This window comes from Protopterus annectens, chromosome 3.part0 (assembly GCF_019279795.1).
Source record: "Protopterus annectens isolate FY-2018-M chromosome 3.part0, PAN1.0, whole genome shotgun sequence".
In the NCBI taxonomy this organism is placed as follows: domain Eukaryota; kingdom Metazoa; phylum Chordata; order Ceratodontiformes; family Protopteridae; genus Protopterus; species Protopterus annectens.
In genome coordinates, this window is record NC_056731.1 from 839,989,482 (window position 1) to 840,003,658 (window position 14,177).

The following is a 14,177-nucleotide window of genomic DNA, read 5'->3' on the forward strand; positions in this document are numbered from 1 at the left end:
TTAATAACGCATTTGATGAAATATTGATAATTAGGAAATAATTAATCTTTACTGTGCCATAGCATTGCTAGATGTTTTCTTACATGTGGCCTCAACCACTTAACAAATAAAAGATCTGATATGCAGAAAAAAATGAAAAAAGTGGTAAAAGAAAACTAAATAATAATAATAATAATAATAATAATAATGGTAAACAACCATCATATCTACAGGAATTCCAGAACCTTTGCCTGCACATTACAGGGTCTTTATATGATCCTGAGAATAGAGACTTCATCATTAGGCTCAAACTTTATTTAAGGTTAAGAGTGACTCATTATAATACTGAGTCCTATTTGAATTACATCAAAGTCATTGCACAAACAGGTTCAATAACTCCTGTAATTTAGTGTAAATTTCACAGGTGTTATATCATTGTCTTCTCTTATCACACCTGAAGTTCTCGGGTGCAGGGTAATGTCTACAGTCATGGGAGGTACCTGCATGTTAATAATTCATCTCTATGGAGACATAGGGTAGTGGTGTGCAGTGAACAGTGAGTTACTCATTGATGGACAGTATGAGTAGCTAGTAACAGTGCAAAGCTACATGCACACAGAGCAAACAGAAGGTGAAGCAGTAAAGCAGGAACGATAACACCATATACCAGTATGTACAACCCATGCATATTGGCATATCTGATTCTTCTGTACAGGTTAATGAAATTATCTAGGCCAATGTCTGTATTGTCTTCCTGTTTCTTGTAAACTCTGGATGTCAAAAGTCAACACAATGAGCAGCTAAAGATAAAGCAGCTGCATGTCTCACAAACCTAATAGATGCTATGGAGTGGAGCTGTGAAGAGACATGCGAGGAGGTCTTGGAATGTTTTGGAGAAGAAGAGGACAGGAAAGAAACCACAGCTGACAATGCAAGGATATAGCTGTGTGAAAGAAGGAATAAAAAACAGTGGTGTTATTGGATGTGTAGGAGAAACTAGTAGAGCGGTGACATGCAAAACCCCATTATAAGACATATAGAGAATGGTCGCACGCACACAGTCTACTTAAGTTCATCCTTCATTATTATGTGCACAATCCCTCCAAAAAAGGAGCTTTAATTCTGATACTGTGATATGCAGTTTTGACACCAAAATCCATCCATGCTAAGTGATCCAACAATGTACTGCTGAACTAGATGAGGAGTCCATCCACCATCTGCCATCTGTAAGGACCCCCAATAAAACCACAGTTAAGTAAATGCAGAAAAAAAAGCAACTTAATCCACTTAATAGCATGTCTTGTCTGACAGAATTTGATTTCCAGCATGTTTCCATTATGGACATAGCACTTCATTCATAGACTAGCAGAGAACATCACTAAAGGTATTGCTATCCTGACACTGATAATGACAAGTGCATATGAGAGGCATCATGTTCTTCGGGAACTAATGATAGCTGCACTTCCTCCACAAAATGTGGCTCTGTGAACAACTATAATCTTGTGGTGGGAAGAGGAAAGTGTAGCACATCTGCCACTCATGGAATCCATCATGAACCATAAGACCTCTGTATCATTGTGAATGTGCAGCATGTGTTAAGGATTGCAGTTTCCACCTTAGCCAAAGTTTAGGGAGTCGGGTTCAAAAGCATCACCTAACTAGACAGCACCTTCCGTGCCAAGGTCAGGCAGATATTAACCATATCATATATGCAACTGGGAGAATGTTTAAATAGCCTTTGCAGTATTACATGTTGCCTGATGACCTGTGACTGATTCTGCACTTCTTAAAGGAGAATTATATGTGTGGAAGACAAAAAATGATAGCACTGGACACCTGCACTACAGTCCTGTATATGCATCCCTCAGCAATACACTTGACTGTCCTGAGGCATTAATAATCTATTACAGACTATACTCCTAACATGGAGGAATCTTTCCACCATTGCATGTGACTGCTTTGCTCAAAACTATTGTCATTATTATAGTCAATATCATGGTGCTGTAGGGAGAGCAAGGGCATGGATTCAGGTTCCAGGGAGAACAAGGTCATGGATTCAGGTTCCAGGGAGAACACGGTCATGGATTCAGGTTCCAGGGAGAACAAGGTCACGTATTCAGGTTCCAGGGAGAACAAGGTCATGGATTCAGGTTCCAGGGAGAACAAGGTCATGGATTCAGGTTCCAGCAGATCTGAGTGTGTGTGGACCTGCACCGTCATTGAAATGCTGATAACTTGTTTGCAAAGGGAAGAGACCTGTTGAACCAGCAGACATTAATGTGCCACGCCCCACAAACTTACTCTGTGATGTGGCACAGCACTGTATATATCTGTACCCCCTCTGCTTACCTGTATATGTGACAGTAGAGGCCAGGCCTGCTTTGTTGTTTAGCTACTGACACAGTCAGAGATGCTGATATGGCATTATCCATGCAGTTGTTGCATTGTGGTACTACCCATACATTTTCTGTGTTATGGTAATATCCGTACAGTTGCAGTATTGTGGTAATACCCATACAGTTGTTGTAATATGGTAATACCCATGCAGTTGTTGTATTATGGTAATACCCATACACTTCTTGTCTTGTGGTAATATCCATACAGTTGTATTGTGGTAATACCCATACAGTTGTTCTCTTGTGGTAATACTCATGCAGTTGTTGTATTATGGTAATACCCATACAGTTGTTCTCTTTTGGAAATACTCATACCGTTGCTGTATTATGGAAATACCCATACAGTTGTTGTAATGGAGCCACTTTGAAATCCCGAAATACTGAAATCCTGAATTTCAGTATTGTGGACGTACAAAGCCAAAAACACTAAATACAAAAACCCCATAACTGCAAAATTTAAAATCCCAAACACACAATACACATACAGCACACACATACACACAACTTCCCCCCACAATGAAACAGATAATCCTACACTACAGATAATCGGGGGGGGGCATGCCCCCCCTGTACCCCCACACCCTCCCTACTTAAATATACTAACTCCGAGGTTGGACAAACAGACACACAAAGGAAACTCACACCCACACATTTCACAGTCCCTCATACACACAGATCACAGTCACAACACACACTAAAGCCCCTAATGGACACACATACACATACATATGTACCTAATCTTCCACCCATCCATTCACAAACCGCACCACTAGAAGTGTGAAATTCAACATCGCCATGCTTCTGGATTTTGAATTTCATGCTTCTGTGTTTTCGTGATTATGTGATTTCGGGTATGTAATTTCGAAATACTGAAATTCGGGATTTCAGTATTTTGAAATTACAAAGTGGACCCATTGCAATATGGTAATTCTCATACAGTTATTATGTTATGGTAATACTCATACAGTTGTTCATAGGTTCATAGGTTCATAGGTAGGTACTAGGCTATCGGCCCAAGGGCCTATGTAAGCCTAGCCAGCAAGGTTCCATAGCTTATGCCACCCAAGAAAGTTATTTTCCTGTGCCACTATCCAGCAGAGACACAGAAGTGATCCCCAGAGTGTATTTCCTATTTCCCATTCACTCATCAAGATTTTTCTTGAAGAGTGCTAATGAAGAACTTTGCTTGACATAGATGGGTAGCTTGTTCCAGAGTATAGGAAGTCTCTGGGACAGGAATCTATCCCTCCAGCATGTCCTGTTTATTGTGGTGACAAGGTTTAGGTCCCTAGAGCGTGTAGCTCAGAGGGATTGGGATTTCTTTAGGTGTAGCATGTCCAACAGCTCTGGGTTTGACATAGCTTTATATGTTAGGCAGAGATCACCTCTGAGTAGGCGATATGCTATGGAGTAAAGCTGGAGTTTTTTTGAGGCAGTCAGTGTAGGGCATTTGTTTGAAGCCAGTAATCCTCTTTGTGAGGTACTTCTGTGGCCTTTCCAGCTGCTGCAGATGTCTTGTGAGGTACATTCCAAAAGGGGCGTTGTACTCTATAATGGGTCTAATGACGAGTAGAGGGGAACAATGACCTCTTTTTTCCTGGATGAGGACCCTTTTATGATGAGGTGTGCCACGTGGAAGGACTTTCTGACTACTGTGGCGATGTGACTATCAAAGGAGAGACTACTGTCCACCTGGGTCCTAAGGTCTCTTATCACGCATTCGGCATTAAGTAGATTGCTGCCTATGTGGTAGTTCATGGGTATAGAGTTTTTGCCAAAGGCGATGACACTGCACGTTTTGGCATTGAGCTTGAGGCCATGGCTCTGACACCAGGCATCTGTCTCAGTGAGGCCTTCTGTAGGATGTCCACATCATCTGGGGACTTGACTATGGCTCCTAGTTTGCAGCCATCTGTGAACTTCATTAGCCAGAGGCCTTCTGTGTTAGCCTGCACTTCAGAGATGCAGATACCAAACAGGAGAGGTCCCAGGACAGAACCCTGTGGCACTCCACTTATCACTGCTTTGAGGTCAGATTTGGAGTCTGCAACTTTTACAGTGTGGGTTCTGTCAGTGAGCCAGTTGGCAACCCATCTTGTGGCGTAGGGATTTATACCAAGTTTAGTGAGTTTAGCTATAATTCCAGAATGGGGGATGGTGTCGAAAGCCTTGGCGAGGTCAAGATAAGCTGTGTGAACCACCTTACCCTCATCCACGGCTTTGGTGACTGCCTCAAAGAAGTCGATCAGGTTCAGGAGGCATGATCAGCCTTTCACAAACCTGAACTGGGTAGGATCCAGAGTTTGGAGGTTACCAATGTCTTTGTTTATGAGTTTCATGATGATACATTCCATGGCCTTGCAGACCAGGCTCGTCAGGCTAATAGGTCGATAGTTCCCGGGATCTGTGGTGGCTCACCCTTTGTGGAGTGGGATAACTGTTGCTGTGTGCCACTCAGTGGGCACAAAGCCTGATGCGAGGCTATTATTGAACATGGTGCTTAAGTGGGGAGCCAGTTTGTTCTGAAGTCCATGTAAAACACATCTTGGGATGTTGTCCGGTCCCATGGTTGTTGTGTTTTTGGCTTTAGAGTGCAGCTTTTACCTGCATAGTTGTGATTACAGGGACTCTGCATTCTTCCTGTATAGATATGGGCCCTTTAGGGGGTGAGAGGGGGGTAAAGTTAGCACTGAACCTATCTGCCAGCATGTTGGCAATATCAGTTGGTTCTGTAATTTTTGTGCCTTTGTGCTGTAACTCAGAGCAGATCTGGGTGTTGCCATCTAGATTCTTGACATAGTTATAGAATGCTTTGTGGTTGTCTTTGGATTTAGCGTTGATTTTGTTTTCATAGCTAGCTTTGGAGGATCTTATAAGGGATCTCAGCTTTTTACTGAGGCTGACCAGGGAGCTCCTCCACTCATGGGATTTTACTCTCTTTTGCAACAGTTTCTTCCTTCTGTTGTACAGTTTGTTTATGACAGGGGACCTCCAGATTGGCTTCCTTTTTTTGGAGGATAGCATCTTGTTTCTGTTTGGGATAGCACTATCCATGCACTCGTGTAAGTGCTTATAGAGTGCATTTGTGTAGGATTCAGCAGTTGTAACTGTATTGTCCATCTGCATGGGTGTCATGAAGTTCACCACTTCTGTCTTAAGAAGCATGAAGTTGTATTATGATAATACCCGTACAGTTGTTGTGTTATGGTAATACCCGTACAATTGTTGTATTGTGGTAATACCCATACTGTTGTTGTATTATGGTGATAGTGATACAGCTGATGTATTGTGGTAATACTTATGTAGTTATTGTATTGTGATAATACCCATACAGTTGTTGTACTATGGCAATAAGGATACCATTATTGTATTGTGGTAATACCCGCACAGGTGTTGTACTGTGGTAATACCCATCCAGTTGTTTTCTTGTAGTAATACCCATACAGTTATTGTATTATTGTAATAACAATACAGTGATTGTATTATGGTAATACCCATGTAGTTGTTGTATTGTAGTACTACCCACACAGTTGTTATATTGTGGTAATACCCATACAGTTATTGCATTATGGTAATAACAATACAGTTATTGTATTATGGTAATACCCATGTAGTTGTATTGTGGTACTACCCATACAGTGATTGTATTATGGTAATAACAATACAGTTATTGCATTAGGGTAATACCCGTGCTGTTGTTAAACTGGGGTAATACCCATACAGTTGTATTACGGTAATGCTTATCCAGTTTTATAAGTTGTATTACTTTCTTTTTATATTGTATTTTCCCTAATGTTGCTGCTCTGTATCCATTAATGCTAGATTGGTAATTTGTCGCATGTGTCTCCTGCTATACTCTCATGGGTACACACGTACATATTCAATAGTTTATTTTGCCTGCTTTCGGGGTGTTTGTACTGTTTAGAACCATGAGTTCCTTTGCTGACAGTTTGAGTTATACAGTCGCAGTACTTTTGGCGTTTGCCTACGTTTGCTTATTTATCATATATGTATGAAAATCAATGTGTTTTAATTTATTTCTCAATAAGCCAATAATGGCACAAAGCATCAGTCTCAACAGTTTCCTGTTCTTCTTTCTTTCTGTAGGTCTCCACCCCCATCCCTACCACTGTGGCTGCTGTGTCTTTTTTTCCAGGAACCTCTATGGACATCTGTTCTTCTGCAACTGTTATTACAGCTGGTAAGTTCATTCACCTTCTATCAGCGCACCTGTCATGTGTCATGCAGTCACACAGGTTCACTTTACATGTGTCTTGCAATCCTACATTTCTGCATTCGTGCATCATTTACACATTACTCATACTTGTCCAGTTACTCCTGCCCAATCACACAGGCATATGCTGACTCACATGTATCTCTAATACAGATGTGATTAACATTTCAAATGTTTGCTAATCTATGGTAATTTCTGCAACAATTGTTCACATAATTAAACATTAGGTTTTATTATAGGCGTGTATTTTCAAATTAAATAGATTTTTAGCTAGAAAATTAATAGACAATGAAGAAGGAGGATATTGCTTTTCTTAGCTGGATAAGTGAGTATGTCTTATATTAAATTATCAGCTGACAGTTCTGCATACACACATATGTATATGTGTGTGCATATATGGATCTACTTCATAATGTCGAAATTTTAGAATGCCGACAACCGTATGGCTGACACCATATGGCCGACATTCAAAATCTCGACATTATGAATAAATCCACCCACCACAACCCCTGTAACTTTAATATACCAACTCAGAGATCGCACTACAATGCTGGAATGGAAATCTTTCCATTCCGCACTATACTGAGATGCCAGTTTCCCATTGTCGGCAATCCAAATGTCGATCATATGGTTTTGGCCATATGGTTGTCGGCATTCTGGACTATCGGCAATGTCAGGTAGACCTATTTATATATATATATATATATATATATATATATATATATATATATATGTATGTATGTATATATATATATATATATATATATATATATATATATATATATATATATATAAACACATATGTATGTGTGTGTATAGATAGCTAGATATAGATATAGACATATTGTTTTATTAAACTGTTTTCCACATTTTTTATTGCAGCTGAATGAGTAATTTCCCCATCATTGTTATTGCATAAATTTCTCTTTTATATGGTGAAAAAGGATAGGAGCATAGATGGAACAGGAAAAAAAATTGATGTAATCCATTTAATGGACTTGGAACATATCTTCTTTGCTGGTTTTCCCTAAGAAACAATTTAAGATACGAGCACAGCAATCACTCTATACCAGAGGAAACTACTCCATGACTTGAGATATTCCAAGCACTTTCACATTTTATGTCTAAGCTGTTGTTTCAAAGTAATTTGTATTGGATTCATATAAGGCTTATGTTTTCTGGAACATGGATATTTGACCCAAATTCTGAGGCTCTTGAAATGCAGTAGCTACTTTGGCTTCTAGAGTTTGTATTTCAAAGGCTTGCTTAATTTTCTGAGCTTGAAGTTATGTTAACAGGTGTGAAATCTGCCAGCTTGGAAATACGAGCAACAGTCCTCTTAGGTTATTACAAACAAAGCTCCTCTTTTCTGGAAAATTAGTTAAGGGACAAGAAACTAACTCTGGAGACAAGAATGTCAACATAACAGCTGTATGAATTTTCTTCTTCAGGTAAATTGTAGACCAAACCAATAGCATTTTTAGTATCTGTGCAACTTCTTATTAGAGAAATAGCACATCAGGCTGTCAATCAGTATGAGATATCAATCCAGTAGTATCACTGTGTGTTTTTGATCATTGCAAGGTATGTTTCAGAAAAAGTAATATTTGTTATGTCACTTGCCACACCTATATTTCCTGCTGGCAGTCTTAAATGCCTGGACACATTGTCCAGTAATATGTTACACGTTTGTACAATTTCATCTGTAAGTTTGAGTAAACAACATTGTGTTCTGGAATTCTGGATTATGTAGAGAAAATACATTGGATGCTCATTTCGTAAAGTTCAACAGAAAGATAGAAAGATTACTCATGAGAGGGGAAGCATGTGACTGCAGCAGCAGGAAGGAAAATGTGCTCCAGTGTGGAGAAATGTGAAAAAATAAACTACAAACTGTGCTCTATTTAATTTGAAGGAAGGTGATCATTAGCGAAGTCAGGAGAACTGCCTGTCAGCTTAAATGAACCCTTCTCACTGTGCGTTATTAAGTTTAAGTAAAGGTAACTGCAGTGGTCCATGGATCTTTTTCAGGCATGTAACCTATTATAATAGAAACTTTGGCAAGTTGAACATACAGAAGTGGTATAACTAAACAAAGAGCATAGGACAAAACCCGTCAACACTTTTTCTAGTGTTCTATGTAGGTGTAATATATATATTTCAGGGAAAGATCTTTATGCCAGAGTCAGAGTGAATGAGGGCCAGCAGAGTGTGGTTCTGGTAGTAACTGTAAGAGAGTAGATGTTATTCCTCATTCTACGTTTATTGCCAAAAGAGGGACAGTATCTACAATACAATAATAAGAATGTTAACATATTTAACAGAAATATAGATCTGAAGGTAGTCGGTTGCTAAATCCTTTAACTTATTGTTATGTAGTAATGTTCTGTTCTCTAGCTTAGCTGTATAAATCTCAGTATCTTATCTTGTATTTATTGAGGAAAAGTAAACAAGCAGCAATGAATACTTTACTATTAGTAGGTAGATATTAATTGTCTGGCTTCTTAGGAAAGGGATGCAAAATTTTATATGATACTTTTAGTTTTGTTTGTGCCTTGTGAGACTGAGGATAAGATTTTGATCAATGATTATACCTAAATATTTCTGGTCTGTCAATAAGGCAGCTTCTTTCCCAAATTATCCTTTTTAATAAGTTCTGTTGATCCCTTAAACATCTCTACTGTGCTCAGAAACATTATTTTCTATTTTTTTTTTTCTGATTTTTTTATTATTTATTTTTTGTACATTCATGACAAATTTATTTTTATGAAGCCAGTTCCACAAAAGTGCTAGATTATTTTGGGAAGGAGCATATCAAGGGATGAATTGCTAGATAGTCTAATAACAATGTTACCTGCATAAAGTGTACCATTTAGCCTTGGGAGATCCGATGGTAAGCTGTTTATTAAACTTGAGAGCCGCAGAGGTCTCATGGTCACGGATATGACTGTGTTGATCGTAGTTATAGTTGTATTTAAGTTGCCATTTGCAACTATAAATGTTCTTTTAGCTAGACAGTCTGAGAACCAAATGTAGACATCAGAGGAGAAACTACACTCCACTTTTTGTAGAAGCGTGCGAATGGCTGAATGTTTCAAATGCTCTTTTTAGGTATAGAAACACATGGTTCATGTTAGTTGAACTTTTTCTGTGTTGTTTCTTATTTCATTAGTTAGGTAATTGGTGGCAGCCATAATATAATATCTAAGCCTGAATATGTGTTGTGAATCTGTTAAGATATCATACTTTTGAACATATTCTAGTAGTTGTTGATAAATTGTTTTTCTCTGTACTTTTGCCAGGAGATTCATTTAACCAATTGGTCTTAAGTAATATCCTGTCTTGGAAGTTTTACATTTAAGTAAGGGATGCATTATAGCATTCTAAATGTTTGCTGAACTCTTTTTTTGAGTTTAGTGATCAACTGCAAACAGATGTAAAAGATTTATATAGTATTTCTCTAGCCAGTTTCAAGATTAAGAGGTGGATGATGTGTCAGTAATGATTGTAGTATGTCTCTCACATGGCCATTAATTCTGTCGCTTCTTTCTTTGTAACAGACTTAAAGTAAAAATAATGAAATTCTAGAACTTGATGCAGAGGCTTATTCTGAGAAGAAAGAGATATATGCAAGCAATAATGCCCTCCAGGGTGTGTGTTAATGTGTAACTTATGCCTGCCCAGGGGTGGCAGAGGGCCTCTAAACCCCTAGAAGGGCATTAATTACACATTAACACACACCCTGGAGGGCATTATTGCACTTAGACAATGGGCTTTCTGTAAAATTGTTGTGTTTTACTTATATATTTTTTTATGTATTTTTTTAAGTACTATTTTATTTTTTTAATATATTTTTGATGTAAAATAGTTCCTCCACCTAATGTTTTATACTTGCTGTAGTCTACGTTAATGGTGTTGGAGGAAGTATTTTATATCAAACATGTATAAAAAAATAATAATAGTGTTTAAAAAAATAATAATTGAAGCACAACAACTTTATATACAGCCCATTGTCTCTCCCATACACAAGTACATAATCTGTTCTGCTTTCACACACATACATATGCAAACACAGTCTCCTTTTTTTTGATACATGCATTGATTCACAGAAGATCAGTCTCACTCTCTCTCGCTCTCTCTGTCCTACTCCTCTGCTTACATACATGCATTCAATCGCACATCACTCTCGCTTTCTCTCTCACTCTCTGGATCATACCTCTCAACCTCTTACAACAAGAAATTTGGACAAAGCTTAGAATAATGAGGGGTGCGGAACATGGGGGGGACATGTTTAATAATGCTCTATAAACTTAGAAGGTTGCTAGAATAATAGGCTTTGTCTTCACAATAGCATACATTTTCTGAAGGTTATGAAATCTGAAACTGAAATGCCTGACAATATTTGGAGACTATAACCTATGTGATTTGCCAGAAAACCACATGTTATGAGGAACAGGTACAAAAATATAAGTCAAAAATCTGGACAATTGAGAGGTATGCTCTGGATCTCTCGCTCTCTCCCACACATACATGCGCACACACGCACACACACACACACACACACACACACACACACACACACGCACGCACGCACACACACACACACACACACACACACACACACACACACACACACACACACACACACACACACACACAGTCTCTCTGCTTTCATACACACATTCGCTCATACAAGATCGCTCTCACTATCTCTCAATCTCTCTATTATACACAGTCCCCTCTGCTTCCCTACATGCATTCAGTCACATAATCACTCTCGCTTTCTCTCACTCAGACACACATAGATAATCTCTTTGCTTTCATGCATGCATTCACGCACACATGCATACAAACAATTCACACACTTTTCTGTTTCCCCTCGCTCAATCACTCTCTCTCTCTTGTTCTCATACACGCACTCAAACACAAGCTTTATTTTAATTTTTTTCTTTTTTTGTTTTACACTCGCTAAACAAAGTGCTGCTTAGCAAGTGTAAAATAATGGCCCGCTCTTACTTTCACTGACATGCACACATACACTCAAACGCAGTCATAAACACACACACACACACACACACACACACACACACACACACACACACACACACACACACACACACACACCTACCTTTTTTTTAGTTGTCTTCTTTTTAATATTTTATACTCACTAAACAGCAAAAGCGCTGCTTAGCGAGTGTAAAATAATGGCTGCCATTCAGTTTTCCAGTCCAAGCTCCACAGTGGCTTGATATGTTGCCATGAAGTGGCAGACTCATTCTTCTCTGCGGGCATTACTTGTACATTAATGCCCTGCTGGAGAATGCTCGTTCTCCAATCAGGGTACTGATGTACAGTAAGCCCATTGTCTAATAGTGAAATATTCTTGTTTTAGGGCATATTTTAGCTGAGGCTAAGTTCTACAGATTTGCAAATCTGTTTTGTGTGACTCAAATGTATGTCTTGATTTGGTAAGCTGCTGAAAAGTAATAATACTTTTAATGGACTCCAGAAGAGAATTGAGGCTACAAGATATATTGTGCTAAATGATTGCTCTGCACAGGCAGTTGTAAATGATGGCATATGCAGCATTGTACTTAATGAGTTTCTTTAATAGTAATGGTTACTTCTTATTTGCAGTTTATTTTTCAGAGGAGTACCATGACTCTCTTGAATTAACTTAGAGAGGAGTTTTGTTTTTTTTTTTTTTTGATAAGAAGGCTGATCTAACCTAAAGCAGTAACCGCTTTGATTTTTCCAGCATGATACATTGATACTTATTTGCAGGGCTCAGATGAATAAATATTAGACACTGATAATCTGTTTTTTTTTTGTAAGAGATGTCAGTTTTGTGAGGATAATAAGGAAATGATAGGTAGTTCATATTCTACTTCTGGTAGTAGGACACTGATGACTATAACTTGTCTAGTCTCAGTGGAAAGCAAGTCTGAGATTTTTAAAGGTCACACTCAGTTATGCTAAAACAGTAAATTGATTTTATTTTCGTTAGGGGTATGACGCTTAAGTTTTGGTCAAGTGTCATTCCTAGATATTTGTGGTGAGTAATGACAGTGAGCCAAATTCCAAGCGAGTCTAATAGACTTAGGGCATCAGCTTTAGCTTACCTTTGTAATGTTGTAAGCATCATAAGTGTTGCTGTTTAAGTGTTTATACATAGCTTGTCACAGTAGCCAATTCCAAAGGGAATCTTGGCTTGTTTGGTGTGACTTATTGATTTCATATGAAGTTTTAGCAGGTCAAGTCATTTCATTGTCAGCTGCATACAAAAGGTATTTGACATCTGGTAGTAATTATATAACAATACTATATTTTCTTTATAAAACATATTGCCTCTTTGTCAGTATTTCACGTTTGGATGTATTCTGGAATTTGGTTATAAATCAGAATTTCTAGAATTTTGGCAATCGGGTGAATCTTAGTGATCAGGTGAAAATCATTAGTTGTTTAGGTACAGGTTCTTCTGTCAGGGGGTGAATAGCAGCATGTTTAAATTGCTGTCGGTGAGTGAAAGATTAAAGGCATATGTTAGCCCCTAAAAGATTTGCTGCAAGACCCCCTATAATAATTCTATACCCTAACTATTATAATTGAACTGATGTAAAAGCCAATACTAGATCACATAAGGTTTGTATTAATGGGCTTTAACTTAAGTATCCAAGTAGGATCTGCAAACTATAGTTTAGGAGGCAGCCACTAAGAAAACATTGGTTGTTGCCAGACCTTTGTTAGGAGGTATTTAATATGATGGTTAATCCTCCTCAGTAGTTGCAATGCCCTGCTTATATCAACACTTGATAGGCTGCAGACTGTGAGACGTTTGTTAAGGAGTTTGAACATGGTAGTTATCATTAGTAGTCACAAGGCTCTGTATGTACAAGAAGCACAATTTCAACACCCCCCTCTATATCCCCATCGGTGATTCAGGCACCCATCTTATCCTCTTCAGTATACAAGGAAGATTCAGGATATCTTGGTTATTACATCAAGAGATGATTAAGGTATTCAGACCCAGAATGTCCACTCAATGAGCTGTGTCTGCCATGATTTCAACACTCCGTCTCTGATACAGAGCCATTTGTAGGGGTTTGCCTGGTTCAGTTGTTCAGAAATTATTCTTACACCTTGAACTGACTTACCAGGTATGAGCTTTATTTCCAGGACTGGATTATTGAGGAACGTTACTCTATCTCTGCTGCTCAAAGAACAAGATGATTGCATTTGTGATCTTTTATCTCTGTAGGTTTACCTATTCAGTGATCATCTTTTTCCTATGCCAGATGAACCAGAGGTTTAAAGATTAGGGAACTTGTCTTGTACTGAAGCATAGTCATTGTTCTGATCAGGCATTAGCAATTGGCTGCTGCTGCTGATGGAACAGACTTACGTCCCTTGATATCTCCCACTTCCAGTAAGTGTACCATTACAATGTCCCTTGAATCTCCCACCTCCAGTAAGTGTACCATTACAACGTCCCTTGACATCTCCCACTTCCAGTAAGTGTACCATTACAATGTCCCTTGACATCTCCCACCTCCAGTAAGTGTACCATT

General features: G+C 38.5%; 1 long non-coding RNA gene across 1 annotated transcript in view; it reads left to right on the top strand.

Moving 5' to 3' along the window:
• LOC122796582 overlaps positions 1–14,177 on the top strand; it is a 1,807,408-nt gene that overhangs the window by 315,776 nt on the left and 1,477,455 nt on the right. Inside the window, exon 2 of the long non-coding RNA XR_006363989.1 lies at positions 6,483–6,576. This is a non-coding gene — a long non-coding RNA (uncharacterized LOC122796582). The remainder of the gene's footprint in view (positions 1–6,482; positions 6,577–14,177) is intronic.